A 21,783-nucleotide genomic window follows, 5' to 3' on the forward strand; every position below is an offset into this window, starting at 1 on the left:
TATCTTTCTATTTTTTCTTTATTGTTTTTCTTCTTCCCAAAACAGTAAAGTTTTTGATGTTTTGTTTTGACCTTCAGTCTGACTGAACCAAACTGGCCTTTAGTCAGGATCTTTATTTTTAGTGACTTTAATGTTCATCAAACTGAATATCTTGGCTCTAACTTCATTGATCCTGCTGGAACCAAAGCTCATAGTTGTTTTATTTTTCAATCTTCCATCCAGATAGTTTACTTTGTGACTTGTCTATAAACGCATGGATTTGTATTTTGTTTCTGACCCTAGCTTGTGCTCACTTTCTCATTGTTTTCCTTTAGGTGCTTCAACAATATTTATCTTTATAAAACTTTTATCTTCTTCTTCAGAAGAAGATAAAAGTTTTATAAAGATAAATATTGTTTAATCTCACTACTTACTACCACCATAAAGCTGACTGGGGTTCTCTATGTGATTTTTTTTGTGACTGTCCTAGGGCTGATGTTTTTTGTCTCTCTACTGATGATTGCACCTCCGACGTAATCTCTTGAGTCCAGGAAGATATCTTTTTTTTGAAGGAAGACTTTTATCTAGTTAGATATAAGTCAAGCTTCATTCTACCCCATGGTTTTCCTCTTCTTTTTTAGCCGCTTTTTCTAATCGTAACCATTTTTTTACTTTTTTTGTATAAACAACTCTTCTGAGAACAAATGTTCTCTTGTTATTGAAAGAAACCAATGTAAAAGGTGCTGTCTGACGCTAAGTTTTAATATTTTAAGTTTACTAAATCTCTTTTATCTTAGAAGTAATGTTCTAGAGATCTTTGCATAATCTTCTACAGTGTTATTAACACAGATTGGTCATTCCTTCTCTAATACATGGTCATATCTATAATACGTCTTATCATTAGCTCTCCTTGGTGCAAATCCAGCATTTCTTGGTGTTTTAGATAGCTAACTTCAAGACATGGAGTAAGCTCCAAACATCAATATGTCTATACTTATGTTAAACCAGGATGTTTTTGTAAACCATTCCGATGATTTGAGCGTATAAGACTACAAAAAAATGTGTAACCCCCTCAAATTTATGCAATGTCCAGAAAGTGAGTGTTATATTTCATAAATTTGATGAAAATCTTACATGGAAAAGTTGCATTAAAAACTTATCAAGTAAAATTTCAAAAAGTATCGGAATATTGTACAAAGCAAGAAATGTTTTAAATAAACGTACTTTAATACAATTTTATCACTCAATTATTAATTGTCACATAAACTATGCAAACATTGCTTGGGGTAGTGCAAAGAAAATTAAACTTAATCCTCTTTATTGTCAGCAGAAGCATGTAGTACGTCTCATATATTTTAAAGACCGTTATAGTCATGCCAAGCCTCTATTATTTGAAATGAAAGTTTTTAATATATATGAGGTTAACATTTTTAATGTTCTTTGTTTTATGTTTAAATGTAAAACCAATTCATCCCCTATTTCTTTCCATAACTTGTATTCATCGAAAGATAAAAATAAATACATTTTGCGGAATGATAATTTTATTAAGCAGCCCATTTTTCAAACAAATCTTTTTAAATTTTGTATTGATTATCGCGGACCATTCTTATGGAATAAAATAGTTTTAAAAAATTTTACTAAGGATTTTATTCATCAAAGTAACTACTTTTCTTTTAAACAAAAGCTTAAAGAACTCATTTTTACAATTGAAGATGTAACAATATATCCTTTTTAACAATATCTTCCTTTTTACCCCCTGTTGTACCTATTGTACCCTATTGTAACAATATCTTCCTTTTTACCCCCTATTTAACTATTGATTTATAAAAATTATATATGCATCATTAACAACTGTAATATATAATAATGTATCTTGTATTTGTAACGGAATATTTTAAGTTTCTTACTTCGTTAACTTATTTTTTATCTTGCAAATATCTTATAAATTTTAACACGATCATTTCTTAGCAAACTCGATGACAAGACCGTATGGTTCCCGCGTTGTTTTATTATTTAATAACGATTATTATATATATATATATATATATATATATATATATATATATATATATATATATATATATATATATATATATATGTATATATATATATACATTGCAAGTTAGCATCTGCTAAGATTGCATCTCTTTATCGTACTTGCTATTTTCTTACTCCTGATTCCATTCTCTATCTCTGCAAATCTTTTATTTTTCTCTGCATTGAATACTCTTGTCATATTTTGGCTAGTTCTTGTAAAGATGCCCTTTCTTTACTTTGCGATGTCTAAAAAGATGTTGTAAATGTAGTTGACCTGCTCTTTTTGTTAAGCTTAAGCCACTATCCCACCATCGAAAGGTTGCATCTTTCTCTTCTCTAAAAATACTATTATGGTCGCTGTTCAAACAAGCTATGATTTTACATATATTAGCTAAAACACGTGTTTACATGGTTGTAGACAAGTGAGGCTATACCCTCCCCCTCCCCCTCCCCTCCCCACCCTACCTCACACTTTTGTTTGGTTGCGCCTCTGGTTAAATATATTTATAAACAGTTTGAAAAGTTAAAATAATTTTGTTTTGTAATTTTTTTAATTTTTTTTCAACATCTCCACTTCCATAATCACTGTTAGCAAAAAATACATTATTGTTAAGGATAACTCGTTGGAAGAGTAGAGAGTTTTTTCGTCGAGTTCTTTAATTTGATGCTTTATATGGTCATCATTGTTAAATAACATTGATACACATAATAAATGTTTAACACATATCAACAAAACTGCTCGAATTGAGTATGTGGTATTTTTGTGTTTTTTTTTTCAAAGTGACAAGAATATTTATTGTTCAGAGTTCTATATTTTTGGATTTTGTTTTGTTGTATAGGTACGGACCTCGGTATGAAATAAAGAATCTTAGCTTTGTTGTTTTTATTAGCAATGTAAACTTTCTTGTTTCTCTTGTGATATATCCCCCCCCCCCCCCCCCAATACACACACACCTCTGTAAAATCGCCTCTGTTTATATCAATTGATGTGATTTTTTGTGGAAAAAAAATCAGTATTAGTGTATTAGGGTCATCCATTAAAAACGTCATTCAGAATTTAAATACTAACCTTTATGGATGAACCCTAAGCCAATATATTTATATCCGATTTATATATATCCGACTTGAGTGATTTATTCAAAAAATGCTAAGTGAAAATTAACTTTTATAGTTAAAGACATGCTTGACTGCATAAAGTTGCGATCAGGTTCGTTTGCAGGGTTCGAAGTACTCATGAAAAAAAAAAAAAAAAAGAAGTACTCATGAAAAATCTGATATTTTTTTAATTTGATATATTTGATGTATTTGACTGATCAAATATATCAAACCAAATAAAATCAGATTTTTCATCTTTTTAACGAATTATCTGGTTCGTTAAAAAAAATTACTTTTCTTAGTAATGTATTATGGGAGAAATTTTGTCTTCCTGATTATGTCTTCAGCCTAATTAGAATAGTCCGTACCTCGGTTAAGTCGCGATTGCTTGTGGATTTTTAAGATTTTTTTTATAAAATTGTTTTCGTAACTGTCGGCTTTAAAATTTTTAAGCATGTCTTATAATTCATGAAGTTTGAAGTTGATGATTAACTTAATCTAAATATATTGTAAATATATTTAGATTGATTAAAAAAGAAATTGTCATTAATGAAGAAATTTTGAAAATCGTTGTTTTTTCTCGCTTAAAAGACTGAGGTAAGATAGCTTTATTTTCATTTCAAAAACCGGTTTTGTATTTATCAAATAAAACAAGATAATAAAGATCAAAAAATTATTTTATTTACATATAATATCTTTTATATCTCTATACAATATTTTTTTTTTGCAAAGTGTCACGATTTGTCAAACTGTATTAACTTAGTCAATTGATACAACAACAACCATAATAACCATATATTTACCAGTAAATATTATACGAAGGTGTTAAATAACATAATACCGACTGGAAGGTTCACTCTCATATAGCCTGGCTAAAACAAGGAGAGCGACCTTGTAAACAATACAAATTTATAAAGGACAAGGACAAGAAAATAAACAAGTGTCAAAAAATAAATATAAATAAAATTAAATTAAATTAAAGAAAACAAACCCCAAAAAATAGAATAGAATATATATAAATATATGAATATATCACTATAACACTAATGGAAAACTGTTGTCTCTAATTAAGTGAATTTAAGAAGAATAATTTAAGTTTTTCTTTTAGACTTTTATTATTTAGTTCACAGAAATGAAGAGTATTTCGCTTTCTTTGCAAGAAATTCCGGTCACTAATTGCAGAGTTTTTAAAGGAATGTCAACCATAAAATTTTGTATCAACAGCTTGAACACAAAGTCTTTTTAAGGCATCCTAGTAGATTGGGTATGGGCATGTATTAATGGAGTAAACCATTCTGTAAAGATAGAGCGCATCTTATCATTAATGCAACTGTGAATAAAAAGACAGTTTTCAATTTTTATGTAGTTAAAAAAATTAATCTGAGTTCCTTGAATAAATCTATTGTGTGGGAGTTATTTGGTAAAAAAAATTTATTATTCATATAGCTTTTTTTTGAATAACAGAGAGACGATTCGTGATAGAAGAGCCTTGTCCCCAAGATAAACAACCATAAGTAAGGTGTGAACTAAATAAGGCAAAATATATAGATTTTAATGTTTTTTTGTCAGCAAGATGTCCAAGTTTAGACAGAATTACATGCTATTTAATTTTATTGTTAAATGTGATCATTCCAGGTTAAACTTTTATTAATCTTTATGCCAAGTACATTTTAGGGGGGAAAGTTTTTGACCATTTAATTTTATTTTAAATTGATGATGAGTATTTTTGAACCTTGGTTTGAAAATAATCAGTAAAACTCAGTTTTACTTGTATTTAAAGAAATTTTGTTGGCATTTAACCAGTTGCAGAGCTTTTTTAGATTATATTTGACATATTTATTAATTTTATTGATTGGCTTATTAAGATACAGCAGATTTGTGTCATCAGTGAAGTGTTGGACTCTTCGGAATTTTATGGCATTTAATAAATCATTTATATAGATTAAAAACAATAATGGACCCAGCACAGACCCTTGAGGCACACCGACAGTGACATCACAAATATTAGAGTTTGATCCGTTGATAGACACAAACTGTTTTCTATTTGTAAGGAATATTGGATGTCTAAGCTGACATTGGAAAAATAGTTGTTAAAAGCATTACAAATGTCAATGGGATTAGTTAGAGTATTGTTGTTTTAAAAAGTTATGGTTGGTGAAACTTGTTCAGTAGACTTAAAGTTGATGATGTTAGCAATACCTTTCCATGTTGCTTTCATATTAAATATATATTTTTTAAATAGTTATAGTAATTTTTTTAATTATTAATTAAAGTAATTACAGTACTTTTTGTAATCATTATAAAATACAGTTTTATTATCAGAATCTTTTGATTATATATATTTTTTAAAAAGCTTATTTTTATATTTAATAGAGAGTTTTTAATCATCAGAGATCCATGGTTTTATTTTGAATTTTATATTCATTTTAGTTAATTTTTTAAAAGGAACATTAATATTGAGTAATTTGTTTATGGTGTTGATAGTTTTAAGAAGCAAGCTATTACAGTCATTATCACAAGACTCATTGGCAATCTTATCATTAAAATCTTTTTTTAAATCAGATAAAAATGATGCCTCATTAAATACTTTCCAGTTTCTTTCGAAAGCAGCTGGTTTTTTGTTAGATGTTACTTTTAAGATGTCATGAGCAATCAGAAATAGAGGGAGGTGATCAGATATAGGTGTTATGAAATTACCTGCAGTAAAGTTATTTGATTTAAGGTTTGAAAATATGTTGTCAAATAATGTTTTAGATTTATTAACTATACGAGTAGAATGGACAATATGAGGCAAGAAGTAGTTAGAGGATAGTAAATTTAAGAACTCTTGAGTAGAATGCAAGTCACTTTTAATTAAATCTATATTAAAATCACCTAGTAAAAAGTGAGCCACTAGTAATAGAATATTCATTGTTTAATGGAAATATAGAGCTCAGACAATTCTTACAAAAACATGAATCATCATTAGATAAGTTTTTGAGTAACTGAAAGTCTATATCATTAAAATCATTAAATATCACAAAAAATAGCTTTTTAATTTTTAGAGACAATAATTTTGCAGATGGCACATAAGCTATCTGCCATGATTTATCTATACTATAGTATATAATAATCAATATTAAAATATAAATATAAATGCTTATAGCCTAGGTATAAATAAATATATATCTATATATAATAAAGAAAAAAGTTTGAAAAACTTTTATTTATACTTGTATACTTTTAAGAATAAAGTTCCTGCCTGGAACTTTATTCTTAAAAGTATACAAGTATTCCATTCCTGCCTCCAGATTAGGAGAAAAAAAAGAAAAATTAAGATCAAGAAACATATCCTAAGTGGACTTTTAGACAAATCCCGAATAGTAAATTTAAAATCTTTAAACTTTATTAGTGTGATCATTAGTGTTGCAGAGTAAGCAATGTATACAGATATAATTTCTTTAGAAGCTTTGAGTTGTTTTCGAGTTAGTAGAGCATCATTACGTGGGGCAGTTAGTGAAGGGGAATACATTTGGTTAACTTAAACATTCATACCCATATATTTAGATTTATTAATATTATTGAAAGCATGAATAACATACTGAGAGTCTTTCTAGTCATAAAATTTGGCAAAGATGTGAGCAGAGAATTGCTTTGTGATTTTTTTCCACAACGGGCTAGCTCAACCACACATACAGCTTTTTCAGGGTGAATCTTTGCATGATCAACTAGAATCTTTATTAGTTTATTTTCAGTTGTTGACTAGTTTTCATTTCAATCTTTTATTCCTCGAATTATGAGAGTATTTCTCATACTTTGATTTGTTTGGTCTTCTATTTTGAGATCAAGATTTTCTTGAGTTTGTTTAAAGTTTTTGTTGCTTTCTTTTACATGATTGATTTCGTTTTGGAAAGAGATTAGTTGATTCTTTAGTGTTAGTATTTCTTTTTCATTATTGATGACCATGTCGTATGTTATGCTTAGTGTGTTTTGGGTATCTTTAAGTTCTAATGATAAACCCTCAAGTCTTTTTTCTAAGCTTTGGATTATCTCTTTCTTGTGTTAGTCCAGGATTTTAGTCTTATTTCAGTGATAAACATTTTAGTATTTACGGTAAGAAATTTTATAAAATAACTTAAGAGAACATTTGATTAAGATAAAAGTAGTGAATTCTTGGTATTGAAGGTGATTTAGTTAGGCGACAGGAACAGAGTTTTTCAGGCAGCTTTCTTTACGCACCAAAAACCGGAATGATCAAAATTGAATTCCCAAAGTTACAGTCTATTTTGCCGACTTCCCTTACCTACATTGTTCTATGGACCAGAGGCTGCTCATCTAGGAGACCTGCTGTGGTTATGAGTACAAACAGACACGAAAATCAGTCTTTCCCTCAGATCAAGGGCCATTAGGAGCGCACTGGACACTACAAGAAGTGTAGTGCTTTACCAACCGTCAAACCATATTTCCTGGTAATCAGATTCCATGGTGTCAGGCTGTTAACAAGAAAAGAACTCTTCCCAGGGCTCCTGCCAAAGTCTCCGAGTTATGTTGCGTTGCCGCACATCTAGCACCAATATGCTATAATATCCGCGTTCCAATTCGGGCACATTAACCCAATCAGGGGCGTGGTGGGTCTAAAAAGCCCATGCCGGATTTTTATTAAAAGGCCTATATATGCAGGATTTTACCATATATGCTTGATGTAAAGGCCCATACGAAAAAATATATATGTATAGGTGTATGTATATGTATGTATGTATATATATATGTATGTATGTATGTATATATATATATATATATATATATATATATATATATATATATATATATATATATATATATATATATGTGTGTGTATATATATATATATATATAATATCTGATGTATATAGATATTATATATATATATATATATATATATATATATATATATATATATATATATATATAATATCTATATACATACATACATACATATACATAGGTGTATGTATATGTATGTATGTATATAAAATATCTGACCTTATTCTAATAAATCATCAATACAAACTAACAATTTGAGATAATATTTGTAATTAAAAAGTTGTTTGTAATACATCAAAATAAAAAATGGTAACAACACGATGCAGCGACTTTACCGCAAGCAAATACGATTAGTATTTTATTGTTTGAAGAACACAAAATTAAAAATCAAAGATTTTAATTTTTCTATTACTATATAATGGTATATATTTTATTGTATAATAATATAAATTTTTTTAAATTATATATAATTTTTTTTAAAATAAATATTGAAAATCTTTAAAAATAAGAAATTATTTTTTTAGATTTAGTTTATGCTTTTGCTCAATTCGGTGTTTTAACTTTTTTTAGCATTTTTGCATAAACTCACAACAGCATATATGCCGCTCAAAAATGGTCCCGTTATTGACATAATTTAAACATTGAAGTTTTTATAATGTAGTTTCATTTAGCAGTTACTTAATTGAAAAGTATTTCATATTTTTTCCAAAAATGCTATTTTATTGTTTTTTTGTTTCAAAAATAAAACAAAACTAAAATAATGAAAATAAAAAAATTTAAAGCTTTGGAATCTTTATAATTTATTTTAAACTTACCTATAATTAATAGCAATAAAAATGTGTCGTAAATAAGTAAAGTGTATAGGTGTAATATCAAGTTGTATTTGAAAGTATTAGCGGTACTCCAAAACCTCAATTAAAATAAAGTTCGTTAAATAATTTTTAAAAGGTTATTTATGTTATATATATTTTTAAACTTGTGGGAGTTATATATTAAAAACTTGCGCAAGTTATTTTAATTGATAGCGGGGAATAATTTTATGGTTATCTTAATTGTTATTGACATGTTTAAATACTCATGAAAATTGACTGAGTGTGTAAAATGATCTGAGTACCAGATTTACTTATAAGATATTTTTTATTATAATATTTCGTCAGGTTTAGTTTTTTTTAATATATATTGTATATTTAAATATGTATTAGTGTATTTATATAGTTCATAATTCAAAGTTTGTATAAAACATATCTTCTTTAAATGTACTTTTTGCACAGCCATCTTCCTTTTTTTAATCTGTAAGAGGACAGGATATTACGGAGTGATTTCTTTATTTACATACAATAATATAAAAATAAAAAATTTTATTTATTATAAACCAAGTTTATATCAGTTTTGAAACGCTACAAAAATGCAAAATATGAGTTCGATACTTATTTATATAAAACTTAATTTAAAACTTAACACCAAAACATTTTTCTTAAATGAATTAAAACGCAATACATTTACTATATAGCAATTGTATTGCGTTTTAATTCATTTAAGAAAAATGTTTTGGGGTTAAATTTTAAATTAATTTAAATTAAGTCCAACAATAATAATAGTTATTATTATTGTTGGGTCTGCGTCTAACTATTATTCTAAAAATCGATTAAGGGTTCGTTTTTCAGAGCAATATTATTATTATTATGCAAAATACTAATATAATTGCGCTCAAAGTTGAAGACTTTAAATCAATTGATTAATAAAATTTAATTTGTGCAAGCATAAATATTATAAATGATTGTGGAATTTCTTTAAAATGTAGAAAAAATTAAAATTTGCCAAAAGGCCCATATTTAGATGAAAAAGTGAAAAGTCCATGCGGGAATCCCGCATAGCCTCTGGGGCCACCACGCCTCTGAACCCAATTCCCTTTCGATAGTTGGGTCCAAGATCGGATGCTTTGAAAGGAGTTTCATTATCTCTTAGGATTAACTAACCCATGTCCAACTGTTGTTCACATGGAACCTTTCTCCGGTTCAGTCTTCAAAGTTCTCATTTGAATATTTGCTAGTACCACCTGTTACTGTTGTTTAAACCTTTACTACCACCTGTTACTTTTGTTTAAGCCTACTGTTGTTACCACCTGATACTGTTGTTTAAAAGCTGCTCTCAACAAACCTTAGAACTAAGGACCTTAATGATAAGGCTTGTATTCTAAATCTTTAAATTATTTGAATTTCCATCAGGTCATAGTAACATTGTTATGTGGTTCAATCCCCTGCTCTGGCACTCATATGAGAGGCATCGGAATATATATGTTTGTATTGTATTCATAATTAATAGTATATAATAATTCTTGTAGATACAGATGTATATACTTTAGTATATATATATATATATATATATATATATATATATATATATATATATAAAAGTATATACATCTACATCTACAATTTTGAAACCAGAAATTCCTCCTAAAATTTTTCCGTTTAGTATAATTTCTTATCTTAAAAGACTGAAAAGCAAAGTGTGTCAGTGAGAAAAGATTGAAACTTTCTGTAATTTTTGTAAAGTTAGTGCTTCAAGTGAAGAACTTTGTTTTTTAGAACAATATTGAGAAAGTTTCTATCTATTTTTAACACATGAGTCAATATCATTTCCAAGATAACAATCTTTATTAACACAATGAAGATTCTAACTCAAGGTTTATGAGTTAGAATCTTCATAGTGTCACACTAAAAACACTTGTTTTGTATATTAGTTTAAGATTTAAAAAGAAATGAAATTGTAAAAAATTTAGTTTTACTCTTTTATACACTATTTTTGGTGTGACAAAAATTATTAATTTGTCAATAAACAGTATTTGACCCAATAACAAAAATAAAATAAGTTATGTTAAAAATTATTGTTCCTGAATAAAGATGCCTAATAATAGAAAAGGAAAGAATTTAAGTTAAAAATATGAGATGATAAAACTTTAATTAAATTGCTGTAATAACAAATCTTTTATCAAATTGAATAAATACAGGGCCATTCCATGTGAAAACATCGATGATATGCAACCCTTAGTCTCAGATTTTGGTAATTTTTACACTCTTCAAATATTTTAATAATTTGTGAACATCCCCAAAATTTCATCATCTGATTAGAAACTGTTTCAAAGATATAATTATTTAAACTTTGCCATGAACCAACAAAAATCCGCCGTTTTAAAAAATGGTTTTGGTCTTTGTTTCTGCTCTGTGTGCAACGGAAAGCTGAAAATATGTCTACTTTAATATTTTCAGGCAAGAAACCCAATAAAATAAGTTTAAATATTTTAAAATAAACACAGCACCTGTAATTTTAACTATTATCACAATTTTTCTAGGGCAAATTTAATTACAAAATTAGCTCCATTTTTTTTAGATGTTTTCCTGAATAGTTTAGTTAAGGTTGTTACAAAGAATTGGAGAGTGGTTTTTTCTAAAACAGAAAAAAGAGGTTGGTCAAGTTTACTTGAATTTGTTACTTATTAAACAGGAATTATGAAAAATCAAAGGAAAAAAAAATGGTGGTATTTTTACACGGAAGTTGATGTCTATTAATTTTCGGAAAATTTTCCCACTCACCCTGAGCTTGTTAAGATCCCCTCCCCCCATTTATAAAATTTTACTTGTTTTAAACAAAAAATTAGAAAATATAAACTCACTTATAGAAATAAAAATAAAAGTTCCCATGTGCTTGTTTATTTAGATTCTTCTTTCCCCTTTTTGCCCTATCCTACTCCTTCTTTTCCCATCTCCCTCCATTTATTATATCTGGATGAAAATTCCCACCCATCCTTTTATTCCCAGCCCATTATGTGTTAAGCGACTGAGAATAACTTGACAGTATCAAAGTATTCCTTTAGTTGTTCTTGACTAGCTATTTCTGTTTTTTTGGAAGTTTTATAAAATCTGATCCTTAATTTCAAAAGTGTAATAAAGTTTTACCGGGATTGAATTCAATTATAGATAAGGCTTAATTTATTTTTCAAAAGTTATCACAATAAATTGAATTGTGGTTTTTTCTTAAAATTTGTAAAAATGCACCTTTATAATTTTAAGTTATTAAAAAAAAACAATACTCTTTATGTTTTTTATTATACTTAATATGTTTTTTATAAAACAAATATTATTTTCAAGATTTTTTTATAATTTCTCTTCTTTTGAGTACCAGGTTGACCCGCTTTTGAAAAACTTTTTATTCAAAAAATTGGGGACCTTTTAAATGTTAAAAGGGATGCCAAACCTCTGAGACATGTTGTGTTTGTATTAAAGAGAATGATAAAAAAAAATGTTGGGCAAAATATTTTTGATTAAAACAAAAGAATAAATGAATGCCAAGAAAAACTAATTTTTTTTATTTTAGCTGAAGCTCCCTTTCTCTTTTTTGTTGTATGCCAAAAAGTCAGCATAGTATACGCCACAATCTACAGACTTGATATTTTATTCAAGCGCGTTTTATTCTAAAGGAGAAATGATTTTAAAACATACTGGTCACTTGCACTCAAAATTTAGCATAATAAGCTTATTAAACTCTTTCTATCAATAGACAAATCAAATTGTTGCCCAGGGGCCGTATTCTCATCTCACCGTTAAGCTTAATGGAGCGTTAGTCAATAATTTCTTTTAAATTACATTAATAAAAAATTTATTTAAAATTATAATTTTTTAAACAAATGTTTTATTTTGGTATAAGTTTTATTTTAACGAATTTATACAAATTTTTGTCATTTCTTTACTTAAAAATATTGTAATGAAATTTCAGACAAAAGCTCCGTTAAGCTTGAGGGGGAAGGGAGGGTCTTAATAAACTCAGGGTGGGTGGGAATTTTCAGAAAATCAATAAACATTAACTTCCGTATATTAGTCTTTTGGCACCACCTTTTTTTTTTTCTTTGATTTATCATTATTCCTGTTTTATAAGTAACTAATTTAAGTAAATTTGACCATTTATTTTCTGTTTAAGAAAAGACCGCTCTCCAATTCTTTGTAACAACTCTTACTAAACTATTCAGGTAAACATCTAAAAAAATCAAGCTACATTGCATTTTTGTAGTTAAACTCACCCCAGAAAAATTGCAATAAAGGTCAAAATTACAGATGTTATGTTTGTTTTGAAATATTTTAAGTTGTTTTATTGGATTCTTGCCTTTAAATATGTAAGTGGACATATTTTTAGCTTTCCATTGCACGCAAAACACAAACAAAGACCAAAACCATTTTTTAAAATGACGGGTTTTTGTTGGTTCACAGCAAAGATTAAATAGTTCTTTAAAACTGTTTGGAATCAGATGATAAAATTTTGGGGATGTTCACAACTCATTAAAATCTTTGAGTGGTGTAAAAATAAGCAAAATCTGAGACTTACGGTTGCGTTTTACATAAAATTGGTTGTTTTCACATGGAATTGCCCTACACTATAAATTCAAAATTTGTTGATCTCATTTTACACCATGATAATTGTTGTAGCGATTTTGTGTTTTTATGGAACAAAAGAAGACTTATTTTATCTTGCCTAATATCATTTGATGGATCAGTTATACTTGGTGGCCTTCACATATAATATATATAGTTTTTTTTTTGTTAGTAATGGGGAATCTCCCCCTTGCCTCAAGATAATTGCAAGTTTGCAAGTTTTTCAGCTTTACACAGTAAATCTCCCTTTCAATAGTGATTAAGGTCAACTTTTTAAAATATTTAATTTTGACATAAATCAACTAAATAACTGTGAATCTAATAACTACCTCGTTGGTGTAGTTAAGGCGATTTGCAAATTATTTGAGTTCTTTTATTTAGAATTAGCATGATTTTATCAATGTATTATTATGTCCAGCGTATATTTGTATGTCCAAACAAGAGCTTTAGATGTTATAATTTTTTTGCATCAGGTTTCTTTAATATTTAAAGAAACTTTTCCTTTTTTTTAATATAATTTTTAAAACCTTTTTACTAGCCCTAATAGTGAATCTAAAGAACACCATTTTGGAATCTTTAGATCACTTTCGCTCATCGGCGTTAACATGAATTTAGTTAAATCTTTTGATAAAGTGCCTTAACCCACTATAGATCTTAGTTCTAATCAGTTCTGACGTATATTAAATATATAGTTAAATACAATATTTCTATCAATTTTCACAAAAAATACTAGAATTCCAACCAAGAAAGAGCATATACTTGAAAAATATTTGCCAATAAAAAATCAGAACAGATCATATTATTCAACTATGATTTTATTTCACCTAACAAGCATGTTTATTTAAAATCTTTTTCAAAATTGACAAGCAATCGTGATTTTAAGAAGATTTTTTTTTAAAAAAAAAGAAAAAGTTTTTTCGCTACAAACATTTATATTTTGTAATACTGCAAAATTTATCATTTTAATTTGTTTGGTCTTTTAATAATTTACAGACCTGATCGTTTAACGGAAATATTTCGTCAACAAAATATTATACAGATGCTATAATATTTTAAAATTGTCTTAACTACACCAAGTATGCCGAAAATATTTTCACCACCCATATTTTTACCACCTGTATTTTTATGGTATTCTTCGATTTTATTTTAGACAATCATTATATATATAAATTTCTTTTTTTTTACTCCATCTTTTTGCAGCTGTTCAGTATTCTTATGTCATGTAATTGTCAATACTCTTACTACTGAATTATTGTAATTCCTAAATTTGCATCTACTACATAATCAACACTACCTCTGCCTCTTCTTTTCAGATCCTTTTCATGGCATAGTCCTGTCTTCGCTATTGCTATAGCCCACAAATGTTCCTTGAGTTTTAACATCTGGCTTACTGTAGAAAAGTTGTCACAAAAACATTTATAGTTTTTATCGTTTTTCTTTGAGTCAATATTTCCACATATCAATAATTTGTTGTTATCAACCACAATCTAACTCGATTTTCCTGTATAAACTTCAAAATCATCAATGTTTCCATACACACCACATCTTGCCCAGACCTTGATTCCCCCTACTTATAAGCTTTTTTAGGTAGATATTGTTTCAGCCATTTGTTGGAATTATTTACTCATCAATTGAGTGGCTCTCTTCAGTAGCAATTAACCTAAAATATGATACTACACTTTCCAAAAATGACCTATTTTTAAAAAACTTGCATTTCTACTTTTAAAAAACTTGTCATTACACAGAAATTTTAAATTTTCTAAAATCCTTTTACAGACATGTATTTTACGACAACCAATTGCATGAAAGAGTTTCTATGCTGTTCAAACTTATTTTTTACTAAATATAATTAAAAACTGTTGACTCAAGTTTTTACTACTCATTTTATTTTTTTGATTGTCCATGTCTGGATTGTCCTACTCATTTTATTTTTTTGATTGTCCATGTCTGGAATGTCCTACTCATTTTATTTTTTTGATTGTCCATGTCTGGATTAATAGATATTCCTAGGCATGCTGATGAGCCCTGATATTGGGCGAAACAATCATTTATTTATGCATATCTATGTAAAGTTCAATTGCACAAAAAACTTTCTTTTGACAGGGCAAACTTAAAATGCTGCGTACACCTTTGGAGAAACTTATTGAACAATTTCTTTTAAGCTATTTATACTTCTGACTCCTTAATTAGTTAAATCGCACTACTAGAAGATCAAAACAGAGGAAACATAAGCTGATCTGTTAAAGTTGAAAGTTTGTTACTAGTTTATTGTAAAAGCTCATCTAATATAGAATTAAATGAATTTAATAACTTAGGGGAATTATGATTAAGTATTGATAATGTTGAAGAAAACCTACAATTAGATAAAGAGGTAGATGAGAATATTAAAGCTAATGATAAAGATAAAGTTTTGAACGGTTTACAAATTACAACTTCATAGTTGTTAGTCGAGAATATAAATTTATCTAGTCAATCAAGAAGTATCAGACTTTGTATCGAAAATTATGCAGACTGATTTGTTCGCTCTAGGATGATAATTGCACCTTTGTCCTATTTTTTTAATAACTATAAGCCAGTTTAAACACACACACAAAATATTTCAATACTTTATTTTACTTAATTAGAGCTTAATGTTTTTAATAAATACAAAAACAATTTTGGCCCCTTATTTCAATAGAATTGAACTGCGCATTGCAAGATTATTTATCTAAATTTTTGTTGTAAAAGATGGTCCAGTTATTTGACTCTTAAACAGTTTGACCAATATGTATATTAATAATTTATATATGATTTATCATAAGGGGATGTCATCCTGTTGATAAATCATATATAAATATAGGAACTAAAATTAAGGGTTTTACTGCGTACGTACTTTGTAGATGCCCCCTAAAGCAATCTAATAATTTTATTTTATTATATGCGTTTGAGTGATTGATTAGACAAGATATAAGTTAGATTGGGGTATTATGAGCAGCTGTAGCCAGAACGCTGACTTCAAAATCAAATGGTTTTAGGTTTCAAAATCAAAATATTTGAGGTTCGATGCCCGCTCTGGCTATAAAAACAATATCGGCGAAGAAAATGACGTAAACCTATTCATTCTATGAATAGGTTTATGTCAAATATTCATAGTTTTACGTAAATATGTTCATGCTATGCTCCGTGACAAGGCTATTAAGTCTTTTGAAAATTTTGAAGTTGAAGTATTTGTTCGATAAAAATTTGTTAGCTTGACCTCTGTCCCTTTTTTGTTTCAAAAATAACTACATAGTAGCTTTTATTTTTCACTTTATTTAAACACACCATATCTGGATACATTTGTATTTTTGTATGCTTTAGTATGAGCACAATCAAATAACCTATTTTTTGTAAAATTGTTTAGTTAGAAATACAAAAGTTGCAACGCTTTTAATTGTATTTTGAATAAAGGTTAGAAATTGTTAATTTTATAAAATTAATACTGTTTTGCGATTTGAAAAATATTTAGTTTCAATGATTTTTTTTTTTTACTTTTTTATAACAAAGTTTTGATGGTGGCTTCAAAATTTTTTTTTAACAATTTTTGTAAATTAAGAATAATTATCGTATTATAACTTCAATTTTTTATAAGTTTTGAAAAATAATTTTTATAAGCTGTTGTTTTTTAAGCTGTTCTAAAGTCTTTTACTCAGTGATCTTGTAACAAAAAAATTTTCTTGTTATTTAGAAAGCATTCCGGATATACAAAAAATCTTTTTATATAACGTATAATAATTCCTTTTGAACACCAAAAATATTTGAATCAGTAAAATTATTTTTGTGAGCAATACTATGTAATACGTTTTTCTTGGTCTGAAGAATAAGTTGTCTTGATTACTCACAAGTTATCAAAAAATGTCAATTATGTTTTATAAAGTTTGCTTTTTGTGTCCTTAGCATAGATTTTTATTTGAAGTTTAAATATTTTTGCATGACATAATACATTTTATTATGTGATTTATGTAATCAGTGCCTGGTTATGTGTATATATTATATTTATCTTTCATACCAGGGGCAGATGCAGGTTTTTAGTTTACCCCGTCAAAAAAAAGCGCCATACAACATGATGTAAGTGACGCAACAATGCCCGCTGTGCAAACAAAAAAAAATAATGGGGGGAGGAGGTAAAAGGTTAGTATCAATATTTACGATCGCAGAGAGAAACCCTTATCTTAGTTTTACTTGTCTTAACGCGAATACGATTTAAAACTAAGTTAACTAATCATAAGGTTGCTTTTAGCGTTTTTACTAATAGGGTCTTTAAATATGGCAAAAATTAGGAATAAGAATATAGCCTGACTTGATTAATTATGGCCAGTTTTCAGTAATCACAGAAAAAATTTATAAATATATATATAAAAAAAGAAGAAACAAAGATTACGCTACTTTTGCTTAAATTGGTAAAACACTGCTGTTATGTTTTGAATTAATAAAACAATTTTAAATCTTTTCATAACATTTTTAAGTCATGCTTGGATGTTAAAATTTAAAAAGCGCTCTTTATTGGTACGTAGTTTATTTTTAATATAAACGAAGCAGATTTCTACTTTTAGTAGTGAGAAACCAATTAACTTTTCCACTTTTCTCATTCGCTGCATAGTATGGTTTACATTAGGAAGTTTTGTAAAATAAATTTTTCATCCTCTGCAAAGCATAGTTTCACTATAAACTTTTTTTCAAAATACATTTTCTAACAAAAATAAAAAAATCCACAGTCTAATATTAGGCGGGTGGAAGACGTCTGAATTTCAATATTTTTTTACCCCGTCAGTTGCAGCACTTGACGGGGGTCTATATCCGGCCCTGCATACTTATGTACTATATATTTTATTTGTAAGCTTAGGCTTGAAAATGATTTATTGTTCGTAAATCTCCAGCCCCGATTTCTCAAGGTGATGTGCAAATTAAATGTAGGAATGATTTTTATATTATATCGATTAATTTGTTTAAAAAATTGACGCAAATGTGTCGACTTTTGATTTGATGTTTTTTAGTCAACGGTGTTATGGTGTGATTAGTAAACTTGTTGATTTTAGTGTTGACTTCGGGTAAACCCGAAGTCTTTTATGTTTTTTAATCTCAGAATTTAAATTTGCGAATAAGCTTATTAAAAAAACAAATTATTCATTTCGATCAATGAAATATTTTACATTTGGAGACTGGAATAGAAACATTTTACAGCTGGAGACATAAGTTACAAATAAATCAATAAAACTTAATCTGCTATTAAAAAATAATAAAATAGCTTATCTTTGATAAAAAAAATCAAAATTATCAGTTATAAAAAATAATTACTTTTATAAAAGATTTTTGCCCTCAAGTAAAATGTAACCAGCTCAACAAATGAGTTAGCCCCTACCCCCAACAAAAGCAGCTTTACCACGAAAATAAACACTCAATCAAATTTAAAACCTTTACAATGAATTAAAGTTATAGTATACAGAATTTACGATGTAGAAAAAATTACGGAAAACTTTAATCTTTATTCGGAACTTCCGAACAATTTATTCAATACTGATTTTAAATATTAAGTGTACATTTTTTTTACAAATAGTATATCCATGGTTCGCAACTAAATATTATTTTGTAGAGCTCACATTCGCAAATTTTAGCTCAATTTAACAAAAATTAGCAAGCTTAATTAAAATCAAAGTTGCTAAGTTTATCGTGTTTCTAAAATAATCTTTTAGCTTGCAAAATAGTATAAAGATCTGCATTCAGTTTTTATTTTAAGTCACGCCAATGTAATGCATACAAATATATTTTGAAATAAAATATATTGTTATTTTAATTTAATAAAGCAGATAATAATTTGAATATTATATTATATAACACTTTAATTACTGTCAAATGTCTTGAAAAAGAAATCTGTTTGATTGTGTTCATATTATCTTATATTAAAACAATTTCATCTCCAATAATTAGAGGTTATTATTTTATCTCCAATAATTAGAGGTTATTATTTTATCTCCAATAAGTCTTTTAGAGGCTATTATTTTTTGAAAAAAGTTCTTTCTTAATGTCTTTTTTTAATGGGTGGAGTATCTTTAAACAAGTATTATTTTGATAAAAGAACTTTAAATTAATATTTAAAAAATAAATAACGCTTTACTATTTTTATTTTATTATTCTGTAATTCAAAGTTATTAAATGATAATTAAAAATATAGGTTGTTTATTAAAATAATATTTGTTCAAGTTTATCTTAATACATTTTCAGTTTTGCAGTTATTAAATGTATAAAAACTAATATTTCTTATGTTGTAAGCGTTGTAGGTTGCTGCTCCTATTCCCTTCCTTCCAGCTACTACCACAAGACGACCATGACGTTTACTCGTTGTTGTTGTTGTTTTTTTTTTGTTGTTTTTTACAATTTGATTAATGAAATCTCTAAAACTTGCATCAAAAAAGTCTTTTTACGTAATAATCTAAAAATTTTAATTTAAAGTGTAAATAAAGTCTAAATTTGTTTATCAGAATATGTTAATTGCAGACTCGATAGCCAACTCTATTGCGAAATCTATTGCATAACTAAAATCTATTTTAAATTAAATTTAAAACTTCATTTTAAAAACTCATTTTGGTAAATAAAAAGTTGTTATAAATAAATAAACAATTAGGCTTATTAGCTAAAATAAGCAAAAATGAAAAAAAAAAACAAATAAATAAAATTAAAAATATTAGATCTTTTTTGTTTGTTTATTTATTTTGTTATTTAAAAAATGAAAAGTAAACGGCTTAAGTTGAAAGTAAATAAGACTCTTATTCCGAATAAGTAATGCTGTTTTAAATTATCCCCGTTATAAATGAAGTATGTTAAAATGAAATATGTAAATAATAGTATGTGTATGTATGTATATATATATATATATGTATATATATATATATATATATATATATATATATATATATATATATATATATATATATATATATGTATATATATATATATATGTATATATATATATATATATACATACGTACATACTTATTACAAAAGTAATTTTTTTTAACTGGAACTAAAAAAATCATCCAGATATTTATACTTCTGTGAACGTCAAAATATCTGCAGATTATTTGTTGGTTATTACTTTATATTATTTTTGTTTTTCCGTTTCCACTTATTAGAAACCAAACACTAAATTATTCAAAAGAAAACAAAATGACTATCTTTCAAGCGAGAACGTTATCAGTCACTTAACGTGTTATCAGAGATAATCGTATCCTCGTTATTATATATAAAAACAACAGCCAAATATCAGACCATATAATTTAAATGGAAAAAGTACATAAGTCAAGTAGTAAACCGTTGATCAAATTCAATGATAATATCACGCAGATAAATCGGCTCAAAACTTATGACACAAAAAGTAACACTAAACAAATGTCAGTTTTTTCAGAATCTACATTATTTGTCACTTCAACTAAGAAAAGTTCTTTTTTCAGTTCACGTAAAAACATTGTTGCAAGCATTCAAGAAGAAGAAGAAGAATACGAAGAAAAAGAATTAGAAGAGACCAAGAATGATAACTTATTACAAGATAATTTAAACAATGTTGACTTAATCAGATGTATAATGTGCTGCAGCAACAAAACTTTTATGCATTGCACAAATTTAAATACATTAAAAACTTGCTACAGGTGTAGACATTTAAAAAATAGAAAAGAATTTTCATTTATTACGGAACGTAGACGAAGTTTACAAGAACTCACTTCAATACCAGAACGTTTGTGCGATAATGAAACAGATGCATGTAATCTGGAAATGGTCGTAGAAAAAGAGGTTTATAGACTTCTTCAATTAAAAAATCGATACGGGAAATATGAGTCAGTTGGTCGACGAAAAAGTATAAACTAACTGAACTTGCCAATGAACATGTTAAGGAAAAAACTTATGCCTAACCCATAATGGCAAAAATTATAAAAACATATATAGCGCATATATTTAATGTAATGGAAAGGTCCCCTCCACAAGGCAACTAACTGGAGGATTTGATAAACTAATTATCCATGTTTGTCAACTTTTTAACTATTATTTAGATATTTATATATGTATGTATGTATATACTGTGCATAAATTATATAAAACATTCGCTGTAAAATTTATTATTTCGTATTTGATGAATATGTTTATAACTTGATGACGTATTTGTTTTATAACTTGAATAAAATTATTTCAATTTTTTTAATTTCAATTTTTTTTTTTTGCAAATTTAAAAAATTATATATATAAATTATATATATATATATATATATATATATATATATATATATATATATATATATATATATATATATTATATATATATATAATTGATAAGCTAGATAAAATTTTATTTTATTTTGCTTTTATGCTTTTAATAAATAAAAATTTATCAACAAGATATTTTATAATTACCGAATTGGTAAACTGACGGTTTTAGGAAAAAATGTATTCAAAATTTCATATT

At 27.0% G+C, this 21,783-nt stretch overlaps 1 long non-coding RNA gene across 1 annotated transcript; it reads left to right on the top strand.

The window, feature by feature from the left end:
• The first annotated feature begins 3,534 nt into the window (after nucleotides 1–3,534).
• Nucleotides 3,535–21,522, top strand: LOC124807630 (uncharacterized). Its single transcript, XR_010642519.1, has 2 exons — nucleotides 3,535–3,708; nucleotides 20,462–21,522. It is a non-coding gene; the product is annotated as an uncharacterized LOC124807630 (long non-coding RNA).
• The last annotated feature ends 261 nt before the right edge of the window (nucleotides 21,523–21,783 follow it).

This window comes from Hydra vulgaris, chromosome 12, assembly GCF_038396675.1.
Source record: "Hydra vulgaris chromosome 12, alternate assembly HydraT2T_AEP".
NCBI classification, from domain to species: Eukaryota; Metazoa; Cnidaria; class Hydrozoa; order Anthoathecata; family Hydridae; genus Hydra; species Hydra vulgaris.